Here is a 26538-nt window from a genome sequence, read left to right on the forward strand (position 1 = left end):
CCTGCAAGCTGGAATCAACACTAATGAATCAAAAGGTTCCACTGAGAGTTGAACTCAGATTGCTGGATTTAGAGTCCAGAGTGCTAACCATTACACCATGGAACCTAAAAGATAAGTTCGGATTCTTCTGTTTTGCTGGGTTCACAGACCAAGTTAAGCTCAAAGTGACTTGTCTTGAGAGGATGCAAGTTGCAACAACTACAGACAAGGACTTCCAGCAACAAGATATTTAGTTGAGGTATTCGATTTGGTCAACTGAAAGACACTTTCTGTTTACAGTAGTCTTCAACAATGAAAGCTGGTACAATCCCAGATAAAGAGCATGTAGCAGAAAGGTTCCACCGAGAGTCGAACTCGGATTGCTGGATTCAGATTCCAGAGTGCTAACCATTACACCATGGAACCTACATTAGACATTTCTGAGTCTTGTTTTGCTGGGTTCACAGACCAAGTTAAGCTCAAAGTGACTTGTCATGGGAGAATGCATGTTGCAACAACTACAGACAAGGACTTCCAGCAACAAGATAATTAGTTGAGGTATTTGATTTGGTCAACTGAAAGACACTTTCTGTTTACAGTAGTCTTCAACAATGAAAGCTGGTACAATCCCAGATAAAGAGCATGTAGCAGAAAGGTTCCACCGAGCGTCGAACTCGGATCACTGGATTCAAAGTCCAGAGTGCTGACCATTACACCATGGAACCTACATTAGACATTTCTGAGTCTTGTTTTGCTGGGTTCACAGACCAAGTTAAGCTCAAAGTGACTTGTCATGGGAGAATGCATGTTGCAACAACTACAGACAACGACTTCCAGCAACAAGATAATTAGTTGAGGTATTTGATTTGGTCAACTGAAAGACACTTTCTGTTTACAGTAGTCTTCAACAATGAAAGCTGGTACAATCCCAGATAAAGAGCATGTAGCAGAAAGGTTCCACCGAGAGTCGAACTCGGATCACTGGATTCAAAGTCCAGAGTGCTGACCATTACACCATGGAACCCACAGCAAAAGTTGTTTCTAGCAAATGAGTTGCTGGATTCAGAGTCCAGAATGCTAACACCATGGAAACAGCAAATAGGTTTCCAACTTCTCTGCCGTTGATTTCAGAGTCTGTTGTGCTTACTACTGCATCACGCAACCAAAGAAATTAGCTTTTGTGAATACTGTTTTGCTGAACACATAGCAAAACATCCTGTCCTGAGACCCTAGCATATTTGGATTTAAATGACTTCACCAATTCTAGGATAATCAGAAAGCTGTTTGCCACAAGAACAAGCATGTAAAAATTCTGAAAACAATTCATGAAATATGCTGGAATTATATAGACCGCAAGCATGTGATAGAGCTTGCATGGAGAAAAGACCTGCAAGCTGGAATCAACACTAATGAATCAAAAGGTTCCACTGAGAGTTGAACTCAGATTGCTGGATTCAGAGTCCAGAGTGCTAACCATTACACCATGGAACCTAAAAGATAAGTTCTGATTCTTCTGTTTTGCTGGGTTCACAGACCAAGTTAAGCTCAAAGTGACTTGTCTTGAGAGGATGCAAGTTGCAACAACTACAGACAAGGACTTCCAGCAACAAGATATTTAGTTGAGGTATTCGATTTGGTCAACTGAAAGACACTTTCTGTTTACAGTAGTCTTCAACAATGAAAGCTGGTACAATCCCAGATAAAGAGCATGTAGCAGAAAGGTTCCACCGAGAGTCGAACTCGGATTGCTGGATTCAGAGTCCAGAGTGCTAACCATTACACCATGGAACCTACATGAGACACTTCTGAGTCTTGTTTTGCTGGGTTCACAGACCAAGTTAAGCTCAAAGTGACTTGTCATGGGAGAATGCAGGTTGCAACAACTACAGACAAGGACTTCCAGCAACAAGATAATTAGTTGAGGTATTTGATTTGGTCAACTGAAAGACACTTTCTGTTTACAGTAGTCTTCAACAATGAAAGCTGGTACAATCCCAGATAAAGAGCATGTAGCAGAAAGGTTCCACCGAGAGTCGAACTCGGATCACTGGATTCAAAGTCCAGAGTGCTGACCATTACACCATGGAACCCACAGCAAAAGTTGTTTCTAGCAAATGAGTTGCTGGATTCAGAGTCCAGAATGCTAACACCATGGAAACAGCAAATAGGTTTCCAACTTCTCTGCCGTTGATTTCAGAGTCTGTTGTGCTTACTACTGCATCACGCAACCAAAGAAATTAGCTTTTGTGAATACTGTTTTGCTGAACACATAGCAAAACATCCTGTCCTGAGACCCTAGCATATTTGGATTTAAATGACTTCACCAATTCTAGGATAATCAGAAAGCTGTTTGCCACAAGAATAAGCATGTAAAAATTCTGAAAACAATTCATGAAATATGCTGGAATTATATAGACCGCAAGCATGTGATAGAGCTTGCATGGAGAAAAGACCTGCAAGCTGGAATCAACACTAATGAATCAAAAGGTTCCACTGAGAGTTGAACTCAGATTGCTGGATTCAGAGTCCAGAGTGCTAACCATTACACCATGGAACCTAAAGGATAAGTTCTGATTCTTCTGTTTTGCTGGGTTCACAGACCAAGTTAAGCTCAAAGTGACTTGTCTTGAGAGGATGCAAGTTGCAACAACTACAGACAAGGACTTCCAGCAACAAGATATTTAGTTGAGGTATTCGATTTGGTCAACTGAAAGACACTTTCTGTTTACAGTAGTCTTCAACAATGAAAGCTGGTACAATCCCAGATAAAGAGCATGTAGCAGAAAGGTTCCACCGAGAGTCGAACTCGGATTGCTGGATTCAGAGTCCAGAGTGCTAACCATTACACCATGGAACCTACATGAGACACTTCTGAGTCTTGTTTTGCTGGGTTCACAGACCAAGTTAAGCTCAAAGTGACTTGTCATGGGAGAATGCAGGTTGCAACAACTACAGACAAGGACTTCCAGCAACAAGATAATTAGTTGAGGTATTTGATTTGGTCAACTGAAAGACACTTTCTGTTTACAGTAGTCTTCAACAATGAAAGCTGGTACAATCCCAGATAAAGAGCATGTAGCAGAAAGGTTCCACCGAGAGTCGAACTCGGATCACTGGATTCAAAGTCCAGAGTGCTGACCATTACACCATGGAACCCACAGCAAAAGTTGTTTCTAGCAAATGAGTTGCTGGATTCAGAGTCCAGAATGCTAACACCATGGAAACAGCAAATAGGTTTCCAACTTCTCTGCCGTTGATTTCAGAGTCTGTTGTGCTTACTACTGCATCACGCAACCAAAGAAATTAGCTTTTGTGAATACTGTTTTGCTGAACACATAGCAAAACATCCTGTCCTGAGACCCTAGCATATTTGGATTTAAATGACTTCACCAATTCTAGGATAATCAGAAAGCTGTTTGCCACAAGAACAAGCATGTAAAAATTCTGAAAACAATTCATGAAATATGCTGGAATTATATAGACCGCAAGCATGTGATAGAGCTTGCATGGAGAAAAGACCTGCAAGCTGGAATCAACACTAATGAATCAAAAGGTTCCACTGAGAGTTGAACTCAGATTGCTGGATTCAGAGTCCAGAGTGCTAACCATTACACCATGGAACCTAAAAGATAAGTTCGGATTCTTCTGTTTTGCTGGGTTCACAGACCAAGTTAAGCTCAAAGTGACTTGTCTTGAGAGGATGCAAGTTGCAACAACTACAGACAAGGACTTCCAGCAACAAGATATTTAGTTGAGGTATTCGATTTGGTCAACTGAAAGACACTTTCTGTTTACAGTAGTCTTCAACAATGAAAGCTGGTACAATCCCAGATAAAGAGCATGTAGCAGAAAGGTTCCACCGAGAGTCGAACTCGGATTGCTGGATTCAGAGTCCAGAGTGCTAACCATTACACCATGGAACCTACATGAGACACTTCTGAGTCTTGTTTTGCTGGGTTCACAGACCAAGTTAAGCTCAAAGTGACTTGTCATGGGAGAATGCATGTTGCAACAACTACAGACAAGGACTTCCAGCAACAAGATAATTAGTTGAGGTATTTGATTTGGTCAACTGAAAGACACTTTCTGTTTACAGTAGTCTTCAACAATGAAAGCTGGTACAATCCCAGATAAAGAGCATGTAGCAGAAAGGTTCCACCGAGAGTCGAACTCGGATCACTGGATTCAAAGTCCAGAGTGCTGACCATTACACCATGGAACCCACAGCAAAAGTTGTTTCTAGCAAATGAGTTGCTGGATTCAGAGTCCAGAATGCTAACACCATGGAAACAGCAAATAGGTTTCCAACTTCTCTGCCGTTGATTTCAGAGTCTGTTGTGCTTACTACTGCATCACGCAACCAAAGAAATTAGCTTTTGTGAATACTGTTTTGCTGAACACATAGCAAAACATCCTGTCCTGAGACCCTAGCATATTTGGATTTAAATGACTTCACCAATTCTAGGATAATCAGAAAGCTGTTTGCCACAAGAACAAGCATGTAAAAATTCTGAAAACAATTCATGAAATATGCTGGAATTATATAGACCGCAAGCATGTGATAGAGCTTGCATGGAGAAAAGACCTGCAAGCTGGAATCAACACTAATGAATCAAAAGGTTCCACTGAGAGTTGAACTCAGATTGCTGGATTTAGAGTCCAGAGTGCTAACCATTACACCATGGAACCTAAAAGATAAGTTCGGATTCTTCTGTTTTGCTGGGTTCACAGACCAAGTTAAGCTCAAAGTGACTTGTCTTGAGAGGATGCAAGTTGCAACAACTACAGACAAGGACTTCCAGCAACAAGATATTTAGTTGAGGTATTCGATTTGGTCAACTGAAAGACACTTTCTGTTTACAGTAGTCTTCAACAATGAAAGCTGGTACAATCCCAGATAAAGAGCATGTAGCAGAAAGGTTCCACCGAGAGTCGAACTCGGATTGCTGGATTCAGATTCCAGAGTGCTAACCATTACACCATGGAACCTACATTAGACATTTCTGAGTCTTGTTTTGCTGGGTTCACAGACCAAGTTAAGCTCAAAGTGACTTGTCATGGGAGAATGCATGTTGCAACAACTACAGACAAGGACTTCCAGCAACAAGATAATTAGTTGAGGTATTTGATTTGGTCAACTGAAAGACACTTTCTGTTTACAGTAGTCTTCAACAATGAAAGCTGGTACAATCCCAGATAAAGAGCATGTAGCAGAAAGGTTCCACCGAGCGTCGAACTCGGATCACTGGATTCAAAGTCCAGAGTGCTGACCATTACACCATGGAACCTACATTAGACATTTCTGAGTCTTGTTTTGCTGGGTTCACAGACCAAGTTAAGCTCAAAGTGACTTGTCATGGGAGAATGCATGTTGCAACAACTACAGACAACGACTTCCAGCAACAAGATAATTAGTTGAGGTATTTGATTTGGTCAACTGAAAGACACTTTCTGTTTACAGTAGTCTTCAACAATGAAAGCTGGTACAATCCCAGATAAAGAGCATGTAGCAGAAAGGTTCCACCGAGAGTCGAACTCGGATCACTGGATTCAAAGTCCAGAGTGCTGACCATTACACCATGGAACCCACAGCAAAAGTTGTTTCTAGCAAATGAGTTGCTGGATTCAGAGTCCAGAATGCTAACACCATGGAAACAGCAAATAGGTTTCCAACTTCTCTGCCGTTGATTTCAGAGTCTGTTGTGCTTACTACTGCATCACGCAACCAAAGAAATTAGCTTTTGTGAATACTGTTTTGCTGAACACATAGCAAAACATCCTGTCCTGAGACCCTAGCATATTTGGATTTAAATGACTTCACCAATTCTAGGATAATCAGAAAGCTGTTTGCCACAAGAACAAGCATGTAAAAATTCTGAAAACAATTCATGAAATATGCTGGAATTATATAGACCGCAAGCATGTGATAGAGCTTGCATGGAGAAAAGACCTGCAAGCTGGAATCAACACTAATGAATCAAAAGGTTCCACTGAGAGTTGAACTCAGATTGCTGGATTCAGAGTCCAGAGTGCTAACCATTACACCATGGAACCTAAAAGATAAGTTCTGATTCTTCTGTTTTGCTGGGTTCACAGACCAAGTTAAGCTCAAAGTGACTTGTCTTGAGAGGATGCAAGTTGCAACAACTACAGACAAGGACTTCCAGCAACAAGATATTTAGTTGAGGTATTCGATTTGGTCAACTGAAAGACACTTTCTGTTTACAGTAGTCTTCAACAATGAAAGCTGGTACAATCCCAGATAAAGAGCATGTAGCAGAAAGGTTCCACCGAGAGTCGAACTCGGATTGCTGGATTCAGAGTCCAGAGTGCTAACCATTACACCATGGAACCTACATGAGACACTTCTGAGTCTTGTTTTGCTGGGTTCACAGACCAAGTTAAGCTCAAAGTGACTTGTCATGGGAGAATGCAGGTTGCAACAACTACAGACAAGGACTTCCAGCAACAAGATAATTAGTTGAGGTATTTGATTTGGTCAACTGAAAGACACTTTCTGTTTACAGTAGTCTTCAACAATGAAAGCTGGTACAATCCCAGATAAAGAGCATGTAGCAGAAAGGTTCCACCGAGAGTCGAACTCGGATCACTGGATTCAAAGTCCAGAGTGCTGACCATTACACCATGGAACCCACAGCAAAAGTTGTTTCTAGCAAATGAGTTGCTGGATTCAGAGTCCAGAATGCTAACACCATGGAAACAGCAAATAGGTTTCCAACTTCTCTGCCGTTGATTTCAGAGTCTGTTGTGCTTACTACTGCATCACGCAACCAAAGAAATTAGCTTTTGTGAATACTGTTTTGCTGAACACATAGCAAAACATCCTGTCCTGAGACCCTAGCATATTTGGATTTAAATGACTTCACCAATTCTAGGATAATCAGAAAGCTGTTTGCCACAAGAATAAGCATGTAAAAATTCTGAAAACAATTCATGAAATATGCTGGAATTATATAGACCGCAAGCATGTGATAGAGCTTGCATGGAGAAAAGACCTGCAAGCTGGAATCAACACTAATGAATCAAAAGGTTCCACTGAGAGTTGAACTCAGATTGCTGGATTCAGAGTCCAGAGTGCTAACCATTACACCATGGAACCTAAAGGATAAGTTCTGATTCTTCTGTTTTGCTGGGTTCACAGACCAAGTTAAGCTCAAAGTGACTTGTCTTGAGAGGATGCAAGTTGCAACAACTACAGACAAGGACTTCCAGCAACAAGATATTTAGTTGAGGTATTCGATTTGGTCAACTGAAAGACACTTTCTGTTTACAGTAGTCTTCAACAATGAAAGCTGGTACAATCCCAGATAAAGAGCATGTAGCAGAAAGGTTCCACCGAGAGTCGAACTCGGATTGCTGGATTCAGAGTCCAGAGTGCTAACCATTACACCATGGAACCTACATGAGACACTTCTGAGTCTTGTTTTGCTGGGTTCACAGACCAAGTTAAGCTCAAAGTGACTTGTCATGGGAGAATGCAGGTTGCAACAACTACAGACAAGGACTTCCAGCAACAAGATAATTAGTTGAGGTATTTGATTTGGTCAACTGAAAGACACTTTCTGTTTACAGTAGTCTTCAACAATGAAAGCTGGTACAATCCCAGATAAAGAGCATGTAGCAGAAAGGTTCCACCGAGAGTCGAACTCGGATCACTGGATTCAAAGTCCAGAGTGCTGACCATTACACCATGGAACCCACAGCAAAAGTTGTTTCTAGCAAATGAGTTGCTGGATTCAGAGTCCAGAATGCTAACACCATGGAAACAGCAAATAGGTTTCCAACTTCTCTGCCGTTGATTTCAGAGTCTGTTGTGCTTACTACTGCATCACGCAACCAAAGAAATTAGCTTTTGTGAATACTGTTTTGCTGAACACATAGCAAAACATCCTGTCCTGAGACCCTAGCATATTTGGATTTAAATGACTTCACCAATTCTAGGATAATCAGAAAGCTGTTTGCCACAAGAACAAGCATGTAAAAATTCTGAAAACAATTCATGAAATATGCTGGAATTATATAGACCGCAAGCATGTGATAGAGCTTGCATGGAGAAAAGACCTGCAAGCTGGAATCAACACTAATGAATCAAAAGGTTCCACTGAGAGTTGAACTCAGATTGCTGGATTCAGAGTCCAGAGTGCTAACCATTACACCATGGAACCTAAAAGATAAGTTCTGATTCTTCTGTTTTGCTGGGTTCACAGACCAAGTTAAGCTCAAAGTGACTTGTCTTGAGAGGATGCAAGTTGCAACAACTACAGACAAGGACTTCCAGCGAACAAGATATTTAGTTGAGGTATTCGATTTGGTCAACTGAAAGACACTTTCTGTTTACAGTAGTCTTCAACAATGAAAGCTGGTACAATCCCAGATAAAGAGCATGTAGCAGAAAGGTTCCACTGAGAGTCGAACTCGGATTGCTGGATTCGGAGTGCAGAGTGCTAACCATTACACCATGGAACCTACATGAGACACTTCTGAGTCTTGTTTTGCTGGGTTCACAGACCAAGTTAAGCTCAAAGTGACTTGTCATGGGAGAATGCATGTTGCAACAACTACAGACAAGGACTTCCAGCAACAAGATAATTAGTTGAGGTATTTGATTTGGTCAACTGAAAGACACTTTCTGTTTACAGTAGTCTTCAACAATGAAAGCTGGTACAATCCCAGATAAAGAGCATGTAGCAGAAAGGTTCCACCGAGAGTCGAACTCGGATCACTGGATTCAAAGTCCAGAGTGCTGACCATTACACCATGGAACCCACAGCAAAAGTTGTTTCTAGCAAATGAGTTGCTGGATTCAGAGTCCAGAATGCTAACACCATGGAAACAGCAAATAGGTTTCCAACTTCTCTGCCGTTGATTTCAGAGTCTGTTGTGCTTACTACTGCATCACGCAACCAAAGAAATTAGCTTTTGTGAATACTGTTTTGCTGAACACATAGCAAAACATCCTGTCCTGAGACCCTAGCATATTTGGATTTAAATGACTTCACCAATTCTAGGATAATCAGAAAGCTGTTTGCCACAAGAACAAGCATGTAAAAATTCTGAAAACAATTCATGAAATATGCTGGAATTATATAGACCGCAAGCATGTGATCGAGCTTGCATGGAGAAAAGACCTGCAAGCTGGAATCAACACTAATGAATCAAAAGGTTCCACTGAGAGTTGAACTCAGATTGCTGGATTCAGAGTCCAGAGTGCTAACCATTACACCATGGAACCTAAAAGATAAGTTCTGATTCTTCTGTTTTGCTGGGTTCACAGACCAAGTTAAGCTCAAAGTGACTTGTCTTGAGAGGATGCAAGTTGCAACAACTACAGACAAGGACTTCCAGCGAACAAGATATTTAGTTGAGGTATTCGATTTGGTCAACTGAAAGACACTTTCTGTTTACAGTAGTCTTCAACAATGAAAGCTGGTACAATCCCAGATAAAGAGCATGTAGCAGAAAGGTTCCACTGAGAGTCGAACTCGGATTGCTGGATTCGGAGTGCAGAGTGCTAACCATTACACCATGGAACCTACATGAGACACTTCTGAGTCTTGTTTTGCTGGGTTCACAGACCAAGTTAAGCTCAAAGTGACTTGTCATGGGAGAATGCATGTTGCAACAACTACAGACAAGGACTTCCAGCAACAAGATAATTAGTTGAGGTATTTGATTTGGTCAACTGAAAGACACTTTCTGTTTACAGTAGTCTTCAACAATGAAAGCTGGTACAATCCCAGATAAAGAGCATGTAGCAGAAAGGTTCCACCGAGAGTCGAACTCGGATCACTGGATTCAAAGTCCAGAGTGCTGACCATTACACCATGGAACCCACAGCAAAAGTTGTTTCTAGCAAATGAGTTGCTGGATTCAGAGTCCAGAATGCTAACACCATGGAAACAGCAAATAGGTTTCCAACTTCTCTGCCGTTGATTTCAGAGTCTGTTGTGCTTACTACTGCATCACGCAACCAAAGAAATTAGCTTTTGTGAATACTGTTTTGCTGAACACATAGCAAAACATCCTGTCCTGAGACCCTAGCATATTTGGATTTAAATGACTTCACCAATTCTAGGATAATCAGAAAGCTGTTTGCCACAAGAACAAGCATGTAAAAATTCTGAAAACAATTCATGAAATATGCTGGAATTATATAGACCGCAAGCATGTGATAGAGCTTGCATGGAGAAAAGACCTGCAAGCTGGAATCAACACTAATGAATCAAAAGGTTCCACTGAGAGTTGAACTCAGATTGCTGGATTCAGAGTCCAGAGTGCTAACCATTACACCATGGAACCTAAAAGATAAGTTCTGATTCTTCTGTTTTGCTGGGTTCACAGACCAAGTTAAGCTCAAAGTGACTTGTCTTGAGAGGATGCAAGTTGCAACAACTACAGACAAGGACTTCCAGCAACAAGATATTTAGTTGAGGTATTCGATTTGGTCAACTGAAAGACACTTTCTGTTTACAGTAGTCTTCAACAATGAAAGCTGGTACAATCCCAGATAAAGAGCATGTAGCAGAAAGGTTCCACCGAGAGTCGAACTCAGATTGCTGGATTCAGAGTCCAGAGTGCTAACCATTACACCATGGAACCTACATGAGACACTTCTGAGTCTTGTTTTGCTGGGTTCACAGACCAAGTTAAGCTCAAAGTGACTTGTCATGGGAGAATGCATGTTGCAACAACTACAGACAAGGACTTCCAGCAACAAGATAATTAGTTGAGGTATTTGATTTGGTCAACTGAAAGACACTTTCTGTTTACACTAGTCTTCAACAACGAAAGCTGGTACAACCCCAGATAAAGAGCATGTAGCAGAAAGGTTCCACGGAGAGTCGAACTCGGATTGCTGGATTCAGAGTCCAGAGTGCTAACCATTACACCATGGAACCTACATTAGACATTTCTGAGTCTTGTTTTGCTGGGTTCACAGACCAAGTTAAGCTCAAAGTGACTTGTCATGGGAGAATGCAGGTTGCAACAACTACAGACAAGGACTTCCAGCAACAAGATAATTAGTAGAGGTATTTGATTTGGTCAACTGAAAGACACTTTCTGTTTACAGTAGTCTTCAACAATGAAAGCTGGTACAATCCCAGATAAAGAGCATGTAGCAGAAAGGTTCCACCGAGAGTCGAACTCGGATCACTGGATTCAAAGTCCAGAGTGCTGACCATTACACCATGGAACCCACAGCAAAAGTTGTTTCTAGCAAATGAGTTGCTGGATTCAGAGTCCAGAATGCTAACACCATGGAAACAGCAAATAGGTTTCCAACTTCTCTGCCGTTGATTTCAGAGTCTGTTGTGCTTACTACTGCATCACGCAACCAAAGAAATTAGCTTTTGTGAATACTGTTTTGCTGAACACATAGCAAAACATCCTGTCCTGAGACCCTAGCATATTTGGATTTAAATGACTTCACCAATTCTAGGATAATCAGAAAGCTGTTTGCCACAAGAACAAGCATGTAAAAATTCTGAAAACAATTCATGAAATATGCTGGAATTATATAGACCGCAAGCATGTGATAGAGCTTGCATGGAGAAAAGACCTGCAAGCTGGAATCAACACTAATGAATCAAAAGGTTCCACTGAGTGTTGAACTCAGATTGCTGGATTCAGAGTCCAGAGTGCTAACCATTACACCATGGAACCTAAAGGATAAGTTCTGATTCTTCTGTTTTGCTGGGTTCACAGACCAAGTTATGCTCAAAGTGACTTGTCTTGAGAGGATGCAAGTTGCAACAACTACAGACAAGGACTTCCAGCGAACAAGATATTTAGTTGAGGTATTCGATTTGGTCAACTGAAAGACACTTTCTGTTTACAGTAGTCTTCAACAATGAAAGCTGGTACAATCCCAGATAAAGAGCATGTAGCAGAAAGGTTCCACCGAGAGTCGAACTCGGATCACTGGATTCAAAGTCCAGAGTGCTGACCATTACACCATGGAACCCACAGCAAAAGTTGTTTCTAGCAAATGAGTTGCTGGATTCAGAGTCCAGAATGCTAACACCATGGAAACAGCAAATAGGTTTCCAACTTCTCTGCCGTTGATTTCAGAGTCTGTTGTGCTTACTACTGCATCACGCAACCAAAGAAATTAGCTTTTGTGAATACTGTTTTGCTGAACACATAGCAAAACATCCTGTCCTGAGACCCTAGCATATTTGGATTTAAATGACTTCACCAATTCTAGGATAATCAGAAAGCTGTTTGCCACAAGAACAAGCATGTAAAAACTCTGAAAACAATTCATGAAATATGCTGGAATTATATAGACCGCAAGCATGTGATAGAGCTTGCATGGAGAAAAGACCTGCAAGCTGGAATCAACACTAATGAATCAAAAGGTTCCACTGAGAGTTGAACTCAGATTGCTGGATTGAGAGTCCAGAGTGCTAACCATTACACCATGGAACCTAAAAGATAAGTTCTGATTCTTCTGTTTTGCTGGGTTCACAGACCAAGTTAAGCTCAAAGTGACTTGTCTTGAGAGGATGCAAGTTGCAACAACTACAGACAAGGACTTCCAGCAACAAGATATTTAGTTGAGGTATTCGATTTGGTCAACTGAAAGACACTTTCTGTTTACAGTAGTCTTCAACAATGAAAGCTGGTACAATCCCAGATAAAGAGCATGTAGCAGAAAGGTTCCACCGAGAGTCGAACTCGGATTGCTGGATTCAGAGTCCAGAGTGCTAACCATTACACCATGGAACCTACATGAGACACTTCTGAGTCTTGTTTTGCTGGGTTCACAGACCAAGTTAAGCTCAAAGTGACTTGTCATGGGAGAATGCATGTTGCAACAACTACAGACAAGGACTTCCAGCAACAAGATAATTAGTTGAGGTATTTGATTTGGTCAACTGAAAGACACTTTCTGTTTACAGTAGTCTTCAACAATGAAAGCTGGTACAATCCCAGATAAAGAGCATGTAGCAGAAAGGTTCCACCGAGAGTCGAACTCGGATCACTGGATTCAAAGTCCAGAGTGCTGACCATTACACCATGGAACCCACAGCAAAAGTTGTTTCTAGCAAATGAGTTGCTGGATTCAGAGTCCAGAATGCTAACACCATGGAAACAGCAAATAGGTTTCCAACTTCTCTGCCGTTGATTTCAGAGTCTGTTGTGCTTACTACTGCATCACGCAACCAAAGAAATTAGCTTTTGTGAATACTGTTTTGCTGAACACATAGCAAAACATCCTGTCCTGAGACCCTAGCATATTTGGATTTAAATGACTTCACCAATTCTAGGATAATCAGAAAGCTGTTTGCCACAAGAACAAGCATGTAAAAATTCTGAAAACAATTCATGAAATATGCTGGAATTATATAGACCGCAAGCATGTGATAGAGCTTGCATGGAGAAAAGACCTGCAAGCTGGAATCAACACTAATGAATCAAAAGGTTCCACTGAGAGTTGAACTCAGATTGCTGGATTCAGAGTCCAGAGTGCTAACCATTACACCATGGAACCTAAAAGACAAGTTCTGATTCTTCTGTTTTGCTGGGTTCACAGACCAAGTTAAGCTCAAAGTGACTTGTCTTGAGAGGATGCAAGTTGCAACAACTACAGACAAGGACTTCCAGCGAACAAGATATTTAGTTGAGGTATTCGATTTGGTCAACTGAAAGACACTTTCTGTTTACAGTAGTCTTCAACAATGAAAGCTGGTACAATCCCAGATAAAGAGCATGTAGCAGAAAGGTTCCACTGAGATTCGAACTCGGATTGCTGGATTCGGAGTGCAGAGTGCTAACCATTACACCATGGAACCTACATGAGACACTTCTGAGTCTTGTTTTGCTGGGTTCACAGACCAAGTTAAGCTCAAAGTGACTTGTCATGGGAGAATGCATGTTGCAACAACTACAGACAAGGACTTCCAGCAACAAGATAATTAGTTGAGGTATTTGATTTGGTCAACTGAAAGACACTTTCTGTTTACAGTAGTCTTCAACAATGAAAGCTGGTACAATCCCAGATAAAGAGCATGTAGCAGAAAGGTTCCACCGAGAGTCGAACTCGGATTACTGGATTCAAAGTCCAGAGTGCTGACCATTACACCATGGAACCCACAGCAAAAGTTGTTTCTAGCAAATGAGTTGCTGGATTCAGAGTCCAGAATGCTAACACCATGGAAACAGCAAATAGGTTTCCAACTTCTCTGCCGTTGATTTCAGAGTCTGTTGTGCTTACTACTGCATCACGCAACCAAAGAAATTAGCTTTTGTGAATACTGTTTTGCTGAACACATAGCAAAACATCCTGTCCTGAGACCCTAGCATATTTGGATTTAAATGACTTCACCAATTCTAGGATAATCAGAAAGCTGTTTGCCACAAGAACAAGCATGTAAAAATTCTGAAAACAATTCATGAAATATGCTGGAATTATATAGACCGCAAGCATGTGATAGAGCTTGCATGGAGAAAAGACCTGCAAGCTGGAATCAACACTAATGAATCAAAAGGTTCCACTGAGAGTTGAACTCAGATTGCTGGATTCAGAGTCCAGAGTGCTAACCATTACACCATGGAACCTAAAAGATAAGTTCTGATTCTTCTGTTTTGCTGGGTTCACAGACCAAGTTAAGCTCAAAGTGACTTGTCTTGAGAGGATGCAAGTTGCAACAACTACAGACAAGGACTTCCAGCAACAAGATATTTAGTTGAGGTATTCGATTTGGTCAACTGAAAGACACTTTCTGTTTACAGTAGTCTTCAACAATGAAAGCTGGTACAATCCCAGATAAAGAGCATGTAGCAGAAAGGTTCCACCGAGAGTCGAACTCAGATTGCTGGATTCAGAGTCCAGAGTGCTAACCATTACACCATGGAACCTACATGAGACACTTCTGAGTCTTGTTTTGCTGGGTTCACAGACCAAGTTAAGCTCAAAGTGACTTGTCATGGGACAATGCATGTTGCAACAACTACAGACAAGGACTTCCAGCAACAAGATAATTAGTTGAGGTATTTGATTTGGTCAACTGAAAGACACTTTCTGTTTACACTAGTCTTCAACAACGAAAGCTGGTACAACCCCAGATAAAGAGCATGTAGCAGAAAGGTTCCACGGAGAGTCGAACTCGGATTGCTGGATTCAGAGTCCAGAGTGCTAACCATTACACCATGGAACCTACATTAGACATTTCTGAGTCTTGTTTTGCTGGGTTCACAGACCAAGTTAAGCTCAAAGTGACTTGTCATGGGAGAATGGAGGTTGCAACAACTACAGACAAGGACTTCCAGCAACAAGATAATTAGTAGAGGTATTTGATTTGGTCAACTGAAAGACACTTTCTGTTTACAGTAGTCTTCAACAATGAAAGCTGGTACAATCCCAGATAAAGAGCATGTAGCAGAAAGGTTCCACCGAGAGTCGAACTCGGATCACTGGATTCAAAGTCCAGAGTGCTGACCATTACACCATGGAACCCACAGCAAAAGTTGTTTCTAGCAAATGAGTTGCTGGATTCAGAGTCCAGAATGCTAACACCATGGAAACAGCAAATAGGTTTCCAACTTCTCTGCCGTTGATTTCAGAGTCTGTTGTGCTTACTACTGCATCACGCAACCAAAGAAATTAGCTTTTGTGAATACTGTTTTGCTGAACACATAGCAAAACATCCTGTCCTGAGACCCTAGCATATTTGGATTTAAATGACTTCACCAATTCTAGGATAATCAGAAAGCTGTTTGCCACAAGAACAAGCATGTAAAAATTCTGAAAACAATTCATGAAATATGCTGGAATTATATAGACCGCAAGCATGTGATAGAGCTTGCATGGAGAAAAGACCTGCAAGCTGGAATCAACACTAATGAATCAAAAGGTTCCACTGAGAGTTGAACTCAGATTGCTGGATTCAGAGTCCAGAGTGCTAACCATTACACCATGGAACCTAAAAGACAAGTTCTGATTCTTCTGTTTTGCTGGGTTCACAGACCAAGTTAAGCTCAAAGTGACTTGTCTTGAGAGGATGCAAGTTGCAACAACTACAGACAAGGACTTCCAGCGAACAAGATATTTAGTTGAGGTATTCGATTTGGTCAACTGAAAGACACTTTCTGTTTACAGTAGTCTTCAACAATGAAAGCTGGTACAATCCCAGATAAAGAGCATGTAGCAGAAAGGTTCCACTGAGATTCGAACTCGGATTGCTGGATTCGGAGTGCAGAGTGCTAACCATTACACCATGGAACCTACATGAGACACTTCTGAGTCTTGTTTTGCTGGGTTCACAGACCAAGTTAAGCTCAAAGTGACTTGTCATGGGAGAATGCATGTTGCAACAACTACAGACAAGGACTTCCAGCAACAAGATAATTAGTTGAGGTATTTGATTTGGTCAACTGAAAGACACTTTCTGTTTACAGTAGTCTTCAACAATGAAAGCTGGTACAATCCCAGATAAAGAGCATGTAGCAGAAAGGTTCCACCGAGAGTCGAACTCGGATTACTGGATTCAAAGTCCAGAGTGCTGACCATTACACCATGGAACCCACAGCAAAAGTTGTTTCTAGCAAATGAGTTGCTGGATTCAGAGTCCAGAATGCTAACACCATGGAAACAGCAAATAGGTTTCCAACTTCTCTGCCGTTGATTTCAGAGTCTGTTGTGCTTACTACTGCATCACGCAACCAAAGAAATTAGCTTTTGTGAATACTGTTTTGCTGAACACATAGCAAAACATCCTGTCCTGAGACCCTAGCATATTTGGATTTAAATGACTTCACCAATTCTAGGATAATCAGAAAGCTGTTTGCCACAAGAACAAGCATGTAAAAATTCTGAAAACAATTCATGAAATATGCTGGAATTATATAGACCGCAAGCATGTGATAGAGCTTGCATGGAGAAAAGACCTGCAAGCTGGAATCAACACTAATGAATCAAAAGGTTCCACTGAGAGTTGAACTCAGATTGCTGGATTCAGAGTCCAGAGTGCTAACCATTACACCATGGAACCTAAAAGATAAGTTCTGATTCTTCTGTTTTGCTGGGTTCACAGACCAAGTTAAGCTCAAAGTGACTTGTCTTGAGAGGATGCAAGTTGCAACAACTACAGACAAGGACTTCCAGCAACAAGATATTTAGTTGAGGTATTCGATTTGGTCAACTGAAAGACACTTTCTGTTTACAGTAGTCTTCAACAATGAAAGCTGGTACAATCCCAGATAAAGAGCATGTAGCAGAAAGGTTCCACCGAGAGTCGAACTCAGATTGCTGGATTCAGAGTCCAGAGTGCTAACCATTACACCATGGAACCTACATGAGACACTTCTGAGTCTTGTTTTGCTGGGTTCACAGACCAAGTTAAGCTCAAAGTGACTTGTCATGGGACAATGCATGTTGCAACAACTACAGACAAGGACTTCCAGCAACAAGATAATTAGTTGAGGTATTTGATTTGGTCAACTGAAAGACACTTTCTGTTTACACTAGTCTTCAACAACGAAAGCTGGTACAACCCCAGATAAAGAGCATGTAGCAGAAAGGTTCCACGGAGAGTCGAACTCGGATTGCTGGATTCAGAGTCCAGAGTGCTAACCATTACACCATGGAACCTACATTAGACATTTCTGAGTCTTGTTTTGCTGGGTTCACAGACCAAGTTAAGCTCAAAGTGACTTGTCATGGGAGAATGGAGGTTGCAACAACTACAGACAAGGACTTCCAGCAACAAGATAATTAGTAGAGGTATTTGATTTGGTCAACTGAAAGACACTTTCTGTTTACAGTAGTCTTCAACAATGAAAGCTGGTACAATCCCAGATAAAGAGCATGTAGCAGAAAGGTTCCACCGAGAGTCGAACTCGGATCACTGGATTCAAAGTCCAGAGTGCTGACCATTACACCATGGAACCCACAGCAAAAGTTGTTTCTAGCAAATGAGTTGCTGGATTCAGAGTCCAGAATGCTAACACCATGGAAACAGCAAATAGGTTTCCAACTTCTCTGCCGTTGATTTCAGAGTCTGTTGTGCTTACTACTGCATCACGCAACCAAAGAAATTAGCTTTTGTGAATACTGTTTTGCTGAACACATAGCAAAACATCCTGTCCTGAGACCCTAGCATATTTGGATTTAAATGACTTCACCAATTCTAGGATAATCAGAAAGCTGTTTGCCACAAGAACAAGCATGTAAAAACTCTGAAAACAATTCATGAAATATGCTGGAATTATATAGACCGCAAGCATGTGATAGAGCTTGCATGGAGAAAAGACCTGCAAGCTGGAATCAACACTAATGAATCAAAAGGTTCCACTGAGAGTTGAACTCAGATTGCTGGATTCAGAGTCCAGAGTGCTAACCATTACACCATGGAACCTAAAAGATAAGTTCTGATTCTTCTGTTTTGCTGGGTTCACAGACCAAGTTATGCTCAAAGTGACTTGTCTTGAGAGGATGCAAGTTGCAACAACTACAGACAAGGACTTCCAGCGAACAAGATATTTAGTTGAGGTATTCGATTTGGTCAACTGAAAGACACTTTCTGTTTACAGTAGTGTTCAACAATGAAAGCTGGTACAATCCCAGATAAAGAGCATGTAGCAGAAAGGTTCCACCGAGAGTCGAACTCGGATCACTGGATTCAAAGTCCAGAGTGCTGACCATTACACCATGGAACCCACAGCAAAAGTTGTTTCTAGCAAATGAGTTGCTGGATTCAGAGTCCAGAATGCTAACACCATGGAAACAGCAAATAGGTTTCCAACTTCTCTGCCGTTGATTTCAGAGTCTGTTGTGCTTACTACTGCATCACGCAACCAAAGAAATTAGCTTTTGTGAATACTGTTTTGCTGAACACATAGCAAAACATCCTGTCCTGAGACCCTAGCATATTTGGATTTAAATGACTTCACCAATTCTAGGATAATCAGAAAGCTGTTTGCCACAAGAACAAGCATGTAAAAATTCTGAAAACAATTCATGAAATATGCTGGAATTATATAGACCGCAAGCATGTGATAGAGCTTGCATGGAGAAAAGACCTGCAAGCTGGAATCAACACTAATGAATCAAAAGGTTCCACTGAGAATTGAACTCAGATTGCTGGATTCAGAGTCCAGAGTGCTAACCATTACACCATGGAACCTAAAAGATAAGTTCTGATTCTTCTGTTTTGCTGGGTTCACAGACCAAGTTAAGCTCAAAGTGACTTGTCTTGAGAGGATGCAAGTTGCAACAACTACAGACAAGGACTTCCAGCAACAAGATATTTAGTTGAGGTATTCGATTTGGTCAACTGAAAGACACTTTCAGTTTACAGTAGTCTTCAACAATGAAAGCTGGTACAATCCCAGATAAAGAGCATGTAGCAGAAAGGTTCCACCGAGAGTCGAACTCGGATTGCTGGATTCAGAGTCCAGAGTGCTAACCATTACACCATGGAACCTACATGAGACACTTCTGAGTCTTGTTTTGCTGGGTTCACAGACCAAGTTAAGCTCAAAGTGACTTGTCATGGGAGAATGCATGTTGCAACAACTACAGACAAGGACTTCCAGCAACAAGATAATTAGTTGAGGTATTTGATTTGGTCAACTGAAAGACACTTTCTGTTTACAGTAGTCTTCAACAATGAAAGCTGGTACAATCCCAGATAAAGAGCATGTAGCAGAAAGGTTCCACCGAGAGTCGAACTCGGATCACTGGATTCAAAGTCCAGAGTGCTGACCATTACACCATGGAACCCACAGCAAAAGTTGTTTCTAGCAAATGAGTTGCTGGATTCAGAGTCCAGAATGCTAACACCATGGAAACAGCAAATAGGTTTCCAACTTCTCTGCCGTTGATTTCAGAGTCTGTTGTGCTTACTACTGCATCACGCAACCAAAGAAATTAGCTTTTGTGAATACTGTTTTGCTGAACACATAGCAAAACATCCTGTCCTGAGACCCTAGCATATTTGGATTTAAATGACTTCACCAATTCTAGGATAATCAGAAAGCTGTTTGCCACAAGAACAAGCATGTAAAAACTCTGAAAACAATTCATGAAATATGCTGGAATTATATAGACCGCAAGCATGTGATAGAGCTTGCATGGAGAAAAGACCTGCAAGCTGGAATCAACACTAATGAATCAAAAGGTTCCACTGAGAGTTGAACTCAGATTGCTGGATTCAGAGTCCAGAGTGCTAACCATTACACCATGGAACCTAAAAGATAAGTTCTGATTCTTCTGTTTTGCTGGGTTCACAGACCAAGTTAAGCTCAAAGTGACTTGTCTTGAGAGGATGCAAGTTGCAACAACTACAGACAAGGACTTCCAGCAACAAGATATTTAGTTGAGGTATTCGATTTGGTCAACTGAAAGACACTTTCTGTTTACAGTAGTCTTCAACAATGAAAGCTGGTACAATCCCAGATAAAGAGCATGTAGCAGAAAGGTTCCACCGAGAGTCGAACTCAGATTGCTGGATTCAGAGTCCAGAGTGCTAACCATTACACCATGGAACCTACATGAGACACTTCTGAGTCTTGTTTTGCTGGGTTCACAGACCAAGTTAAGCTCAAAGTGACTTGTCATGGGAGAATGCATGTTGCAACAACTACAGACAAGGACTTCCAGCAACAAGATAATTAGTTGAGGTATTTGATTTGGTCAAATGAAAGACACTTTCTGTTTACACTAGTCTTCAACAACGAAAGCTGGTACAACCCCAGATAAAGAGCATGTAGCAGAAAGGTTCCACGGAGAGTCGAACTCGGATTGCTGGATTCAGAGTCCAGAGTGCTAACCATTACACCATGGAACCTACATTAGACATTTCTGAGTCTTGTTTTGCTGGGTTCACAGACCAAGTTAAGCTCAAAGTGACTTGTCATGGGAGAATGGAGGTTGCAACAACTACAGACAAGGACTTCCAGCAACAAGATAATTAGTAGAGGTATTTGATTTGGTCAACTGAAAGACACTTTCTGTTTACAGTAGTCTTCAACAATGAAAGCTGGTACAATCCCAGATAAAGAGCATGTAGCAGAAAGGTTCCACCGAGAGTCGAACTCGGATCACTGGATTCAAAGTCCAGAGTGCTGACCATTACACCATGGAACCCACAGCAAAAGTTGTTTCTAGCAAATGAGTTGCTGGATTCAGAGTCCAGAATGCTAACACCATGGAAACAGCAAATAGGTTTCCAACTTCTCTGCCGTTGATTTCAGAGTCTGTTGTGCTTACTACTGCATCACGCAACCAAAGAAATTAGCTTTTGTGAATACTGTTTTGCTGAACACATAGCAAAACATCCTGTCCTGAGACCCTAGCATATTTGGATTTAAATGACTTCACCAATTCTAGGATAATCAGAAAGCTGTTTGCCACAAGAACAAGCATGTAAAAATTCTGAAAACAATTCATGAAATATGCTGGAATTATATAGACCGCAAGCATGTGATAGAGCTTGCATGGAGAAAAGACCTGCAAGCTGGAATCAACACTAATGAATCAAAAGGTTCCACTGAGAGTTGAACTCAGATTGCTGGATTCAGAGTCCAGAGTGCTAACCATTACACCATGGAACCTAAAGGATAAGTTCTGATTCTTCTGTTTTGCTGGGTTCACAGACCAAGTTATGCTCAAAGTGACTTGTCTTGAGAGGATGCAAGTTGCAACAACTACAGACAAGGACTTCCAGCGAACAAGATATTTAGTTGAGGTATTCGATTTGGTCAACTGAAAGACACTTTCTGTTTACAGTAGTGTTCAACAATGAAAGCTGGTACAATCCCAGATAAAGAGCATGTAGCAGAAAGGTTCCACCGAGAGTCGAACTCGGATCACTGGATTCAAAGTCCAGAGTGCTGACCATTACACCATGGAACCCACAGCAAAAGTTGTTTCTAGCAAATGAGTTGCTGGATTCAGAGTCCAGAATGCTAACACCATGGAAACAGCAAATAGGTTTCCAACTTCTCTGCCGTTGATTTCAGAGTCTGTTGTGCTTACTACTGCATCACGCAACCAAAGAAATTAGCTTTTGTGAATACTGTTTTGCTGAACACATAGCAAAACATCCTGTCCTGAGACCCTAGCATATTTGGATTTAAATGACTTCACCAATTCTAGGATAATCAGAAAGCTGTTTGCCACAAGAACAAGCATGTAAAAATTCTGAAAACAATTCATGAAATATGCTGGAATTATATAGACCGCAAGCATGTGATAGAGCTTGCATGGAGAAAAGACCTGCAAGCTGGAATCAACACTAATGAATCAAAAGGTTCCACTGAGAATTGAACTCAGATTGCTGGATTCAGAGTCCAGAGTGCTAACCATTACACCATGGAACCTAAAAGATAAGTTCTGATTCTTCTGTTTTGCTGGGTTCACAGACCAAGTTAAGCTCAAAGTGACTTGTCTTGAGAGGATGCAAGTTGCAACAACTACAGACAAGGACTTCCAGCAACAAGATATTTAGTTGAGGTATTCGATTTGGTCAACTGAAAGACACTTTCTGTTTACAGTAGTCTTCAACAATGAAAGCTGGTACAATCCCAGATAAAGAGCATGTAGCAGAAAGGTTCCACCGAGAGTCGAACTCAGATTGCTGGATTCAGAGTCCAGAGTGCTAACCATTACACCATGGAACCTACATGAGACACTTCTGAGTCTTGTTTTGCTGGGTTCACAGACCAAGTTAAGCTCAAAGTGACTTGTCATGGGAGAATGCATGTTGCAACAACTACAGACAAGGACTTCCAGCAACAAGATAATTAGTTGAGGTATTTGATTTGGTCAAATGAAAGACACTTTCTGTTTACACTAGTCTTCAACAACGAAAGCTGGTACAACCCCAGATAAAGAGCATGTAGCAGAAAGGTTCCACGGAGAGTCGAACTCGGATTGCTGGATTCAGAGTCCAGAGTGCTAACCATTACACCATGGAACCTACATTAGACATTTCTGAGTCTTGTTTTGCTGGGTTCACAGACCAAGTTAAGCTCAAAGTGACTTGTCATGGGAGAATGCAGGTTGCAACAACTACAGACAAGGACTTCCAGCAACAAGATAATTAGTAGAGGTATTTGATTTGGTCAACTGAAAGACACTTTCTGTTTACAGTAGTCTTCAACAATGAAAGCTGGTACAATCCCAGATAAAGAGCATGTAGCAGAAAGGTTCCACCGAGAGTCGAACTCGGATCACTGGATTCAAAGTCCAGAGTGCTGACCATTACACCATGGAACCCACAGCAAAAGTTGTTTCTAGCAAATGAGTTGCTGGATTCAGAGTCCAGAATGCTAACACCATGGAAACAGCAAATAGGTTTCCAACTTCTCTGCCGTTGATTTCAGAGTCTGTTGTGCTTACTACTGCATCACGCAACCAAAGAAATTAGCTTTTGTGAATACTGTTTTGCTGAACACATAGCAAAACATCCTGTCCTGAGACCCTAGCATATTTGGATTTAAATGACTTCACCAATTCTAGGATAATCAGAAAGCTGTTTGCCACAAGAACAAGCATGTAAAAATTCTGAAAACAATTCATGAAATATGCTGGAATTATATAGACCGCAAGCATGTGATAGAGCTTGCATGGAGAAAAGACCTGCAAGCTGGAATCAACACTAATGAATCAAAAGGTTCCACTGAGAGTTGAACTCAGATTGCTGGATTCAGAGTCCAGAGTGCTAACCATTACACCATGGAACCTAAAGGATAAGTTCTGATTCTTCTGTTTTGCTGGGTTCACAGACCAAGTTATGCTCAAAGTGACTTGTCTTGAGAGGATGCAAGTTGCAACAACTACAGACAAGGACTTCCAGCGAACAAGATATTTAGTTGAGGTATTCGATTTGGTCAACTGAAAGACACTTTCTGTTTACAGTAGTGTTCAACAATGAAAGCTGGTACAATCCCAGATAAAGAGCATGTAGCAGAAAGGTTCCACCGAGAGTCGAACTCGGATCACTGGATTCAAAGTCCAGAGTGCTGACCATTACACCATGGAACCCACAGCAAAAGTTGTTTCTAGCAAATGAGTTGCTGGATTCAGAGTCCAGAATGCTAACACCATGGAAACAGCAAATAGGTTTCCAACTTCTCTGCCGTTGATTTCAGAGTCTGTTGTGCTTACTACTGCATCACGCAACCAAAGAAATTAGCTTTTGTGAATACTGTTTTGCTGAACACATAGCAAAACATCCTGTCCTGAGACCCTAGCATATTTGGATTTAAATGACTTCACCAATTCTAGGATAATCAGAAAGCTGTTTGCCACAAGAACAAGCATGTAAAAATTCTGAAAACAATTCATGAAATATGCTGGAATTATATAGACCGCAAGCATGTGATAGAGCTTGCATGGAGAAAAGACCTGCAAGCTGGAATCAACACTAATGAATCAAAAGGTTCCACTGAGAGTTGAACTCAGATTGCTGGATTCAGAGTCCAGAGTGCTAACCATTACACCATGGAACCTAAAAGATAAGTTCTGATTCTTCTGTTTTGCTGGGTTCACAGACCAAGTTAAGCTCAAAGTGACTTGTCTTGAGAGGATGCAAGTTGCAACAACTACAGACAAGGACTTCCAGCAACAAGATATTTAGTTGAGGTATTCGATTTGGTCAACTGAAAGACACTTTCAGTTTACAGTAGTCTTCAACAATGAAAGCTGGTACAATCCCAGATAAAGAGCATGTAGCAGAAAGGTTCCACCGAGAGTCGAACTCGGATTGCTGGATTCAGAGTCCAGAGTGCTAACCATTACACCATGGAACCTACATGAGACACTTCTGAGTCTTGTTTTGCTGGGTTCACAGACCAAGTTAAGCTCAAAGTGACTTGTCATGGGAGAATGCATGTTGCAACAACTACAGACAAGGACTTCCAGCAACAAGATAATTAGTTGAGGTATTTGATTTGGTCAACTGAAAGACACTTTCTGTTTACAGTAGTCTTCAACAATGAAAGCTGGTACAATCCCAGATAAAGAGCATGTAGCAGAAAGGTTCCACCGAGAGTCGAACTCGGATCACTGGATTCAAAGTCCAGAGTGCTGACCATTACACCATGGAACCCACAGCAAAAGTTGTTTCTAGCAAATGAGTTGCTGGATTCAGAGTCCAGAATGCTAACACCATGGAAACAGCAAATAGGTTTCCAACTTCTCTGCCGTTGATTTCAGAGTCTGTTGTGCTTACTACTGCATCACGCAACCAAAGAAATTAGCTTTTGTGAATACTGTTTTGCTGAACACATAGCAAAACATCCTGTCCTGAGACCCTAGCATATTTGGATTTAAATGACTTCACCAATTCTAGGATAATCAGAAAGCTGTTTGCCACAAGAACAAGCATGTAAAAACTCTGAAAACAATTCATGAAATATGCTGGAATTATATAGACCGCAAGCATGTGATAGAGCTTGCATGGAGAAAAGACCTGCAAGCTGGAATCAACACTAATGAATCAAAAGGTTCCACTGAGAGTTGAACTCAGATTGCTGGATTCAGAGTCCAGAGTGCTAACCATTACACCATGGAACCTAAAAGATAAGTTCTGATTCTTCTGTTTTGCTGGGTTCACAGACCAAGTTAAGCTCAAAGTGACTTGTCTTGAGAGGATGCAAGTTGCAACAACTACAGACAAGGACTTCCAGCAACAAGATATTTAGTTGAGGTATTCGATTTGGTCAACTGAAAGACACTTTCTGTTTACAGTAGTCTTCAACAATGAAAGCTGGTACAATCCCAGATAAAGAGCATGTAGCAGAAAGGTTCCACCGAGAGTCGAACTCAGATTGCTGGATTCAGAGTCCAGAGTGCTAACCATTACACCATGGAACCTACATGAGACACTTCTGAGTCTTGTTTTGCTGGGTTCACAGACCAAGTTAAGCTCAAAGTGACTTGTCATGGGAGAATGCATGTTGCAACAACTACAGACAAGGACTTCCAGCAACAAGATAATTAGTTGAGGTATTTGATTTGGTCAAATGAAAGACACTTTCTGTTTACACTAGTCTTCAACAACGAAAGCTGGTACAACCCCAGATAAAGAGCATGTAGCAGAAAGGTTCCACCGAGAGTCGAACTCGGATTGCTGGATTCAGAGTCCAGAGTGCTAACCATTACACCATGGAACCTACATTAGACATTTCTGAGTCTTGTTTTGCTGGGTTCACAGACCAAGTTAAGCTCAAAGTGACTTGTCATGGGAGAATGCAGGTTGCAACAACTACAGACAAGGACTTCCAGCAACAAGATAATTAGTAGAGGTATTTGATTTGGTCAACTGAAAGACACTTTCTGTTTACAGTAGTCTTCAACAATGAAAGCTGGTACAATCCCAGATAAAGAGCATGTAGCAGAAAGGTTCCACCGAGAGTTGAACTCGGATCACTGGATTCAAAGTCCAGAGTGCTGACCATTACACCATGGAACCCACAGCAAAAGTTGTTTCTAGCAAATGAGTTGCTGGATTCAGAGTCCAGAATGCTAACACCATGGAAACAGCAAATAGGTTTCCAACTTCTCTGCCGTTGATTTCAGAGTCT

General features: G+C 41.2%; 55 non-coding genes across 55 annotated transcripts; all 55 read right to left on the minus strand.

Annotated features, from left to right (window-relative positions):
• Positions 1 to 632: 632 nt before the first annotated feature.
• trnaq-uug (transfer RNA glutamine (anticodon UUG)) lies at positions 633 to 704 on the minus strand. The gene has a single exon. It is a non-coding gene; the product is annotated as a tRNA-Gln (tRNA).
• A 227-nt stretch (positions 705 to 931) lies between these two features.
• Positions 932 to 1003, minus strand: trnaq-uug (transfer RNA glutamine (anticodon UUG)). Its single transcript has one exon. It is a non-coding gene; the product is annotated as a tRNA-Gln (tRNA).
• A 395-nt stretch (positions 1004 to 1398) lies between these two features.
• trnaq-cug (transfer RNA glutamine (anticodon CUG)) lies at positions 1399 to 1470 on the minus strand. The gene has a single exon. It is a non-coding gene; the product is annotated as a tRNA-Gln (tRNA).
• Positions 1471 to 1698: 228 nt separating this feature from the next.
• Positions 1699 to 1770, minus strand: trnaq-cug (transfer RNA glutamine (anticodon CUG)). The gene has a single exon. It is a non-coding gene; the product is annotated as a tRNA-Gln (tRNA).
• Positions 1771 to 1997: 227 nt separating this feature from the next.
• On the minus strand, positions 1998 to 2069 carry trnaq-uug (transfer RNA glutamine (anticodon UUG)). The gene has a single exon. It is a non-coding gene; the product is annotated as a tRNA-Gln (tRNA).
• A 395-nt stretch (positions 2070 to 2464) lies between these two features.
• On the minus strand, positions 2465 to 2536 carry trnaq-cug (transfer RNA glutamine (anticodon CUG)). The gene has a single exon. It is a non-coding gene; the product is annotated as a tRNA-Gln (tRNA).
• A 228-nt stretch (positions 2537 to 2764) lies between these two features.
• On the minus strand, positions 2765 to 2836 carry trnaq-cug (transfer RNA glutamine (anticodon CUG)). The gene has a single exon. It is a non-coding gene; the product is annotated as a tRNA-Gln (tRNA).
• A 227-nt stretch (positions 2837 to 3063) lies between these two features.
• On the minus strand, positions 3064 to 3135 carry trnaq-uug (transfer RNA glutamine (anticodon UUG)). The gene has a single exon. It is a non-coding gene; the product is annotated as a tRNA-Gln (tRNA).
• A 395-nt stretch (positions 3136 to 3530) lies between these two features.
• Positions 3531 to 3602, minus strand: trnaq-cug (transfer RNA glutamine (anticodon CUG)). Its single transcript has one exon. It is a non-coding gene; the product is annotated as a tRNA-Gln (tRNA).
• Positions 3603 to 3830: 228 nt separating this feature from the next.
• Positions 3831 to 3902, minus strand: trnaq-cug (transfer RNA glutamine (anticodon CUG)). The gene has a single exon. It is a non-coding gene; the product is annotated as a tRNA-Gln (tRNA).
• A 227-nt stretch (positions 3903 to 4129) lies between these two features.
• On the minus strand, positions 4130 to 4201 carry trnaq-uug (transfer RNA glutamine (anticodon UUG)). The gene has a single exon. It is a non-coding gene; the product is annotated as a tRNA-Gln (tRNA).
• A 994-nt stretch (positions 4202 to 5195) lies between these two features.
• trnaq-uug (transfer RNA glutamine (anticodon UUG)) lies at positions 5196 to 5267 on the minus strand. The gene has a single exon. It is a non-coding gene; the product is annotated as a tRNA-Gln (tRNA).
• Positions 5268 to 5494: 227 nt separating this feature from the next.
• On the minus strand, positions 5495 to 5566 carry trnaq-uug (transfer RNA glutamine (anticodon UUG)). Its single transcript has one exon. It is a non-coding gene; the product is annotated as a tRNA-Gln (tRNA).
• A 395-nt stretch (positions 5567 to 5961) lies between these two features.
• Positions 5962 to 6033, minus strand: trnaq-cug (transfer RNA glutamine (anticodon CUG)). Its single transcript has one exon. It is a non-coding gene; the product is annotated as a tRNA-Gln (tRNA).
• Positions 6034 to 6261: 228 nt separating this feature from the next.
• On the minus strand, positions 6262 to 6333 carry trnaq-cug (transfer RNA glutamine (anticodon CUG)). Its single transcript has one exon. It is a non-coding gene; the product is annotated as a tRNA-Gln (tRNA).
• Positions 6334 to 6560: 227 nt separating this feature from the next.
• trnaq-uug (transfer RNA glutamine (anticodon UUG)) lies at positions 6561 to 6632 on the minus strand. The gene has a single exon. It is a non-coding gene; the product is annotated as a tRNA-Gln (tRNA).
• A 395-nt stretch (positions 6633 to 7027) lies between these two features.
• On the minus strand, positions 7028 to 7099 carry trnaq-cug (transfer RNA glutamine (anticodon CUG)). The gene has a single exon. It is a non-coding gene; the product is annotated as a tRNA-Gln (tRNA).
• A 228-nt stretch (positions 7100 to 7327) lies between these two features.
• Positions 7328 to 7399, minus strand: trnaq-cug (transfer RNA glutamine (anticodon CUG)). Its single transcript has one exon. It is a non-coding gene; the product is annotated as a tRNA-Gln (tRNA).
• Positions 7400 to 7626: 227 nt separating this feature from the next.
• On the minus strand, positions 7627 to 7698 carry trnaq-uug (transfer RNA glutamine (anticodon UUG)). The gene has a single exon. It is a non-coding gene; the product is annotated as a tRNA-Gln (tRNA).
• Positions 7699 to 8093: 395 nt separating this feature from the next.
• On the minus strand, positions 8094 to 8165 carry trnaq-cug (transfer RNA glutamine (anticodon CUG)). Its single transcript has one exon. It is a non-coding gene; the product is annotated as a tRNA-Gln (tRNA).
• Positions 8166 to 8693: 528 nt separating this feature from the next.
• Positions 8694 to 8765, minus strand: trnaq-uug (transfer RNA glutamine (anticodon UUG)). Its single transcript has one exon. It is a non-coding gene; the product is annotated as a tRNA-Gln (tRNA).
• Positions 8766 to 9160: 395 nt separating this feature from the next.
• On the minus strand, positions 9161 to 9232 carry trnaq-cug (transfer RNA glutamine (anticodon CUG)). Its single transcript has one exon. It is a non-coding gene; the product is annotated as a tRNA-Gln (tRNA).
• Positions 9233 to 9760: 528 nt separating this feature from the next.
• On the minus strand, positions 9761 to 9832 carry trnaq-uug (transfer RNA glutamine (anticodon UUG)). The gene has a single exon. It is a non-coding gene; the product is annotated as a tRNA-Gln (tRNA).
• A 395-nt stretch (positions 9833 to 10227) lies between these two features.
• On the minus strand, positions 10228 to 10299 carry trnaq-cug (transfer RNA glutamine (anticodon CUG)). Its single transcript has one exon. It is a non-coding gene; the product is annotated as a tRNA-Gln (tRNA).
• An 826-nt stretch (positions 10300 to 11125) lies between these two features.
• On the minus strand, positions 11126 to 11197 carry trnaq-uug (transfer RNA glutamine (anticodon UUG)). The gene has a single exon. It is a non-coding gene; the product is annotated as a tRNA-Gln (tRNA).
• Positions 11198 to 11893: 696 nt separating this feature from the next.
• trnaq-uug (transfer RNA glutamine (anticodon UUG)) lies at positions 11894 to 11965 on the minus strand. The gene has a single exon. It is a non-coding gene; the product is annotated as a tRNA-Gln (tRNA).
• Positions 11966 to 12660: 695 nt separating this feature from the next.
• trnaq-cug (transfer RNA glutamine (anticodon CUG)) lies at positions 12661 to 12732 on the minus strand. Its single transcript has one exon. It is a non-coding gene; the product is annotated as a tRNA-Gln (tRNA).
• Positions 12733 to 12959: 227 nt separating this feature from the next.
• Positions 12960 to 13031, minus strand: trnaq-uug (transfer RNA glutamine (anticodon UUG)). Its single transcript has one exon. It is a non-coding gene; the product is annotated as a tRNA-Gln (tRNA).
• A 395-nt stretch (positions 13032 to 13426) lies between these two features.
• On the minus strand, positions 13427 to 13498 carry trnaq-cug (transfer RNA glutamine (anticodon CUG)). Its single transcript has one exon. It is a non-coding gene; the product is annotated as a tRNA-Gln (tRNA).
• Positions 13499 to 14026: 528 nt separating this feature from the next.
• trnaq-uug (transfer RNA glutamine (anticodon UUG)) lies at positions 14027 to 14098 on the minus strand. Its single transcript has one exon. It is a non-coding gene; the product is annotated as a tRNA-Gln (tRNA).
• A 395-nt stretch (positions 14099 to 14493) lies between these two features.
• trnaq-cug (transfer RNA glutamine (anticodon CUG)) lies at positions 14494 to 14565 on the minus strand. Its single transcript has one exon. It is a non-coding gene; the product is annotated as a tRNA-Gln (tRNA).
• An 826-nt stretch (positions 14566 to 15391) lies between these two features.
• Positions 15392 to 15463, minus strand: trnaq-uug (transfer RNA glutamine (anticodon UUG)). The gene has a single exon. It is a non-coding gene; the product is annotated as a tRNA-Gln (tRNA).
• A 395-nt stretch (positions 15464 to 15858) lies between these two features.
• trnaq-cug (transfer RNA glutamine (anticodon CUG)) lies at positions 15859 to 15930 on the minus strand. Its single transcript has one exon. It is a non-coding gene; the product is annotated as a tRNA-Gln (tRNA).
• A 528-nt stretch (positions 15931 to 16458) lies between these two features.
• Positions 16459 to 16530, minus strand: trnaq-uug (transfer RNA glutamine (anticodon UUG)). Its single transcript has one exon. It is a non-coding gene; the product is annotated as a tRNA-Gln (tRNA).
• Positions 16531 to 16925: 395 nt separating this feature from the next.
• trnaq-cug (transfer RNA glutamine (anticodon CUG)) lies at positions 16926 to 16997 on the minus strand. Its single transcript has one exon. It is a non-coding gene; the product is annotated as a tRNA-Gln (tRNA).
• An 826-nt stretch (positions 16998 to 17823) lies between these two features.
• On the minus strand, positions 17824 to 17895 carry trnaq-uug (transfer RNA glutamine (anticodon UUG)). The gene has a single exon. It is a non-coding gene; the product is annotated as a tRNA-Gln (tRNA).
• A 395-nt stretch (positions 17896 to 18290) lies between these two features.
• Positions 18291 to 18362, minus strand: trnaq-cug (transfer RNA glutamine (anticodon CUG)). The gene has a single exon. It is a non-coding gene; the product is annotated as a tRNA-Gln (tRNA).
• Positions 18363 to 18591: 229 nt separating this feature from the next.
• trnaq-uug (transfer RNA glutamine (anticodon UUG)) lies at positions 18592 to 18663 on the minus strand. Its single transcript has one exon. It is a non-coding gene; the product is annotated as a tRNA-Gln (tRNA).
• A 395-nt stretch (positions 18664 to 19058) lies between these two features.
• Positions 19059 to 19130, minus strand: trnaq-cug (transfer RNA glutamine (anticodon CUG)). Its single transcript has one exon. It is a non-coding gene; the product is annotated as a tRNA-Gln (tRNA).
• Positions 19131 to 19358: 228 nt separating this feature from the next.
• Positions 19359 to 19430, minus strand: trnaq-cug (transfer RNA glutamine (anticodon CUG)). Its single transcript has one exon. It is a non-coding gene; the product is annotated as a tRNA-Gln (tRNA).
• Positions 19431 to 19657: 227 nt separating this feature from the next.
• On the minus strand, positions 19658 to 19729 carry trnaq-uug (transfer RNA glutamine (anticodon UUG)). Its single transcript has one exon. It is a non-coding gene; the product is annotated as a tRNA-Gln (tRNA).
• A 395-nt stretch (positions 19730 to 20124) lies between these two features.
• On the minus strand, positions 20125 to 20196 carry trnaq-cug (transfer RNA glutamine (anticodon CUG)). Its single transcript has one exon. It is a non-coding gene; the product is annotated as a tRNA-Gln (tRNA).
• An 826-nt stretch (positions 20197 to 21022) lies between these two features.
• trnaq-uug (transfer RNA glutamine (anticodon UUG)) lies at positions 21023 to 21094 on the minus strand. The gene has a single exon. It is a non-coding gene; the product is annotated as a tRNA-Gln (tRNA).
• A 395-nt stretch (positions 21095 to 21489) lies between these two features.
• Positions 21490 to 21561, minus strand: trnaq-cug (transfer RNA glutamine (anticodon CUG)). Its single transcript has one exon. It is a non-coding gene; the product is annotated as a tRNA-Gln (tRNA).
• A 229-nt stretch (positions 21562 to 21790) lies between these two features.
• trnaq-uug (transfer RNA glutamine (anticodon UUG)) lies at positions 21791 to 21862 on the minus strand. The gene has a single exon. It is a non-coding gene; the product is annotated as a tRNA-Gln (tRNA).
• A 395-nt stretch (positions 21863 to 22257) lies between these two features.
• On the minus strand, positions 22258 to 22329 carry trnaq-cug (transfer RNA glutamine (anticodon CUG)). Its single transcript has one exon. It is a non-coding gene; the product is annotated as a tRNA-Gln (tRNA).
• An 826-nt stretch (positions 22330 to 23155) lies between these two features.
• On the minus strand, positions 23156 to 23227 carry trnaq-uug (transfer RNA glutamine (anticodon UUG)). Its single transcript has one exon. It is a non-coding gene; the product is annotated as a tRNA-Gln (tRNA).
• A 395-nt stretch (positions 23228 to 23622) lies between these two features.
• trnaq-cug (transfer RNA glutamine (anticodon CUG)) lies at positions 23623 to 23694 on the minus strand. The gene has a single exon. It is a non-coding gene; the product is annotated as a tRNA-Gln (tRNA).
• Positions 23695 to 23923: 229 nt separating this feature from the next.
• Positions 23924 to 23995, minus strand: trnaq-uug (transfer RNA glutamine (anticodon UUG)). The gene has a single exon. It is a non-coding gene; the product is annotated as a tRNA-Gln (tRNA).
• Positions 23996 to 24390: 395 nt separating this feature from the next.
• On the minus strand, positions 24391 to 24462 carry trnaq-cug (transfer RNA glutamine (anticodon CUG)). Its single transcript has one exon. It is a non-coding gene; the product is annotated as a tRNA-Gln (tRNA).
• A 228-nt stretch (positions 24463 to 24690) lies between these two features.
• On the minus strand, positions 24691 to 24762 carry trnaq-cug (transfer RNA glutamine (anticodon CUG)). The gene has a single exon. It is a non-coding gene; the product is annotated as a tRNA-Gln (tRNA).
• Positions 24763 to 24989: 227 nt separating this feature from the next.
• On the minus strand, positions 24990 to 25061 carry trnaq-uug (transfer RNA glutamine (anticodon UUG)). The gene has a single exon. It is a non-coding gene; the product is annotated as a tRNA-Gln (tRNA).
• Positions 25062 to 25456: 395 nt separating this feature from the next.
• On the minus strand, positions 25457 to 25528 carry trnaq-cug (transfer RNA glutamine (anticodon CUG)). The gene has a single exon. It is a non-coding gene; the product is annotated as a tRNA-Gln (tRNA).
• Positions 25529 to 26055: 527 nt separating this feature from the next.
• trnaq-cug (transfer RNA glutamine (anticodon CUG)) lies at positions 26056 to 26127 on the minus strand. Its single transcript has one exon. It is a non-coding gene; the product is annotated as a tRNA-Gln (tRNA).
• A 227-nt stretch (positions 26128 to 26354) lies between these two features.
• On the minus strand, positions 26355 to 26426 carry trnaq-uug (transfer RNA glutamine (anticodon UUG)). Its single transcript has one exon. It is a non-coding gene; the product is annotated as a tRNA-Gln (tRNA).
• Positions 26427 to 26538: the final 112 nt, after the last annotated feature.

The sequence above is a fragment of the Brachyhypopomus gauderio genome, unplaced genomic scaffold (genome assembly GCF_052324685.1).
Source record: "Brachyhypopomus gauderio isolate BG-103 unplaced genomic scaffold, BGAUD_0.2 sc77, whole genome shotgun sequence".
Lineage (NCBI taxonomy): Eukaryota > Metazoa > Chordata > Actinopteri > Gymnotiformes > Hypopomidae > Brachyhypopomus > Brachyhypopomus gauderio.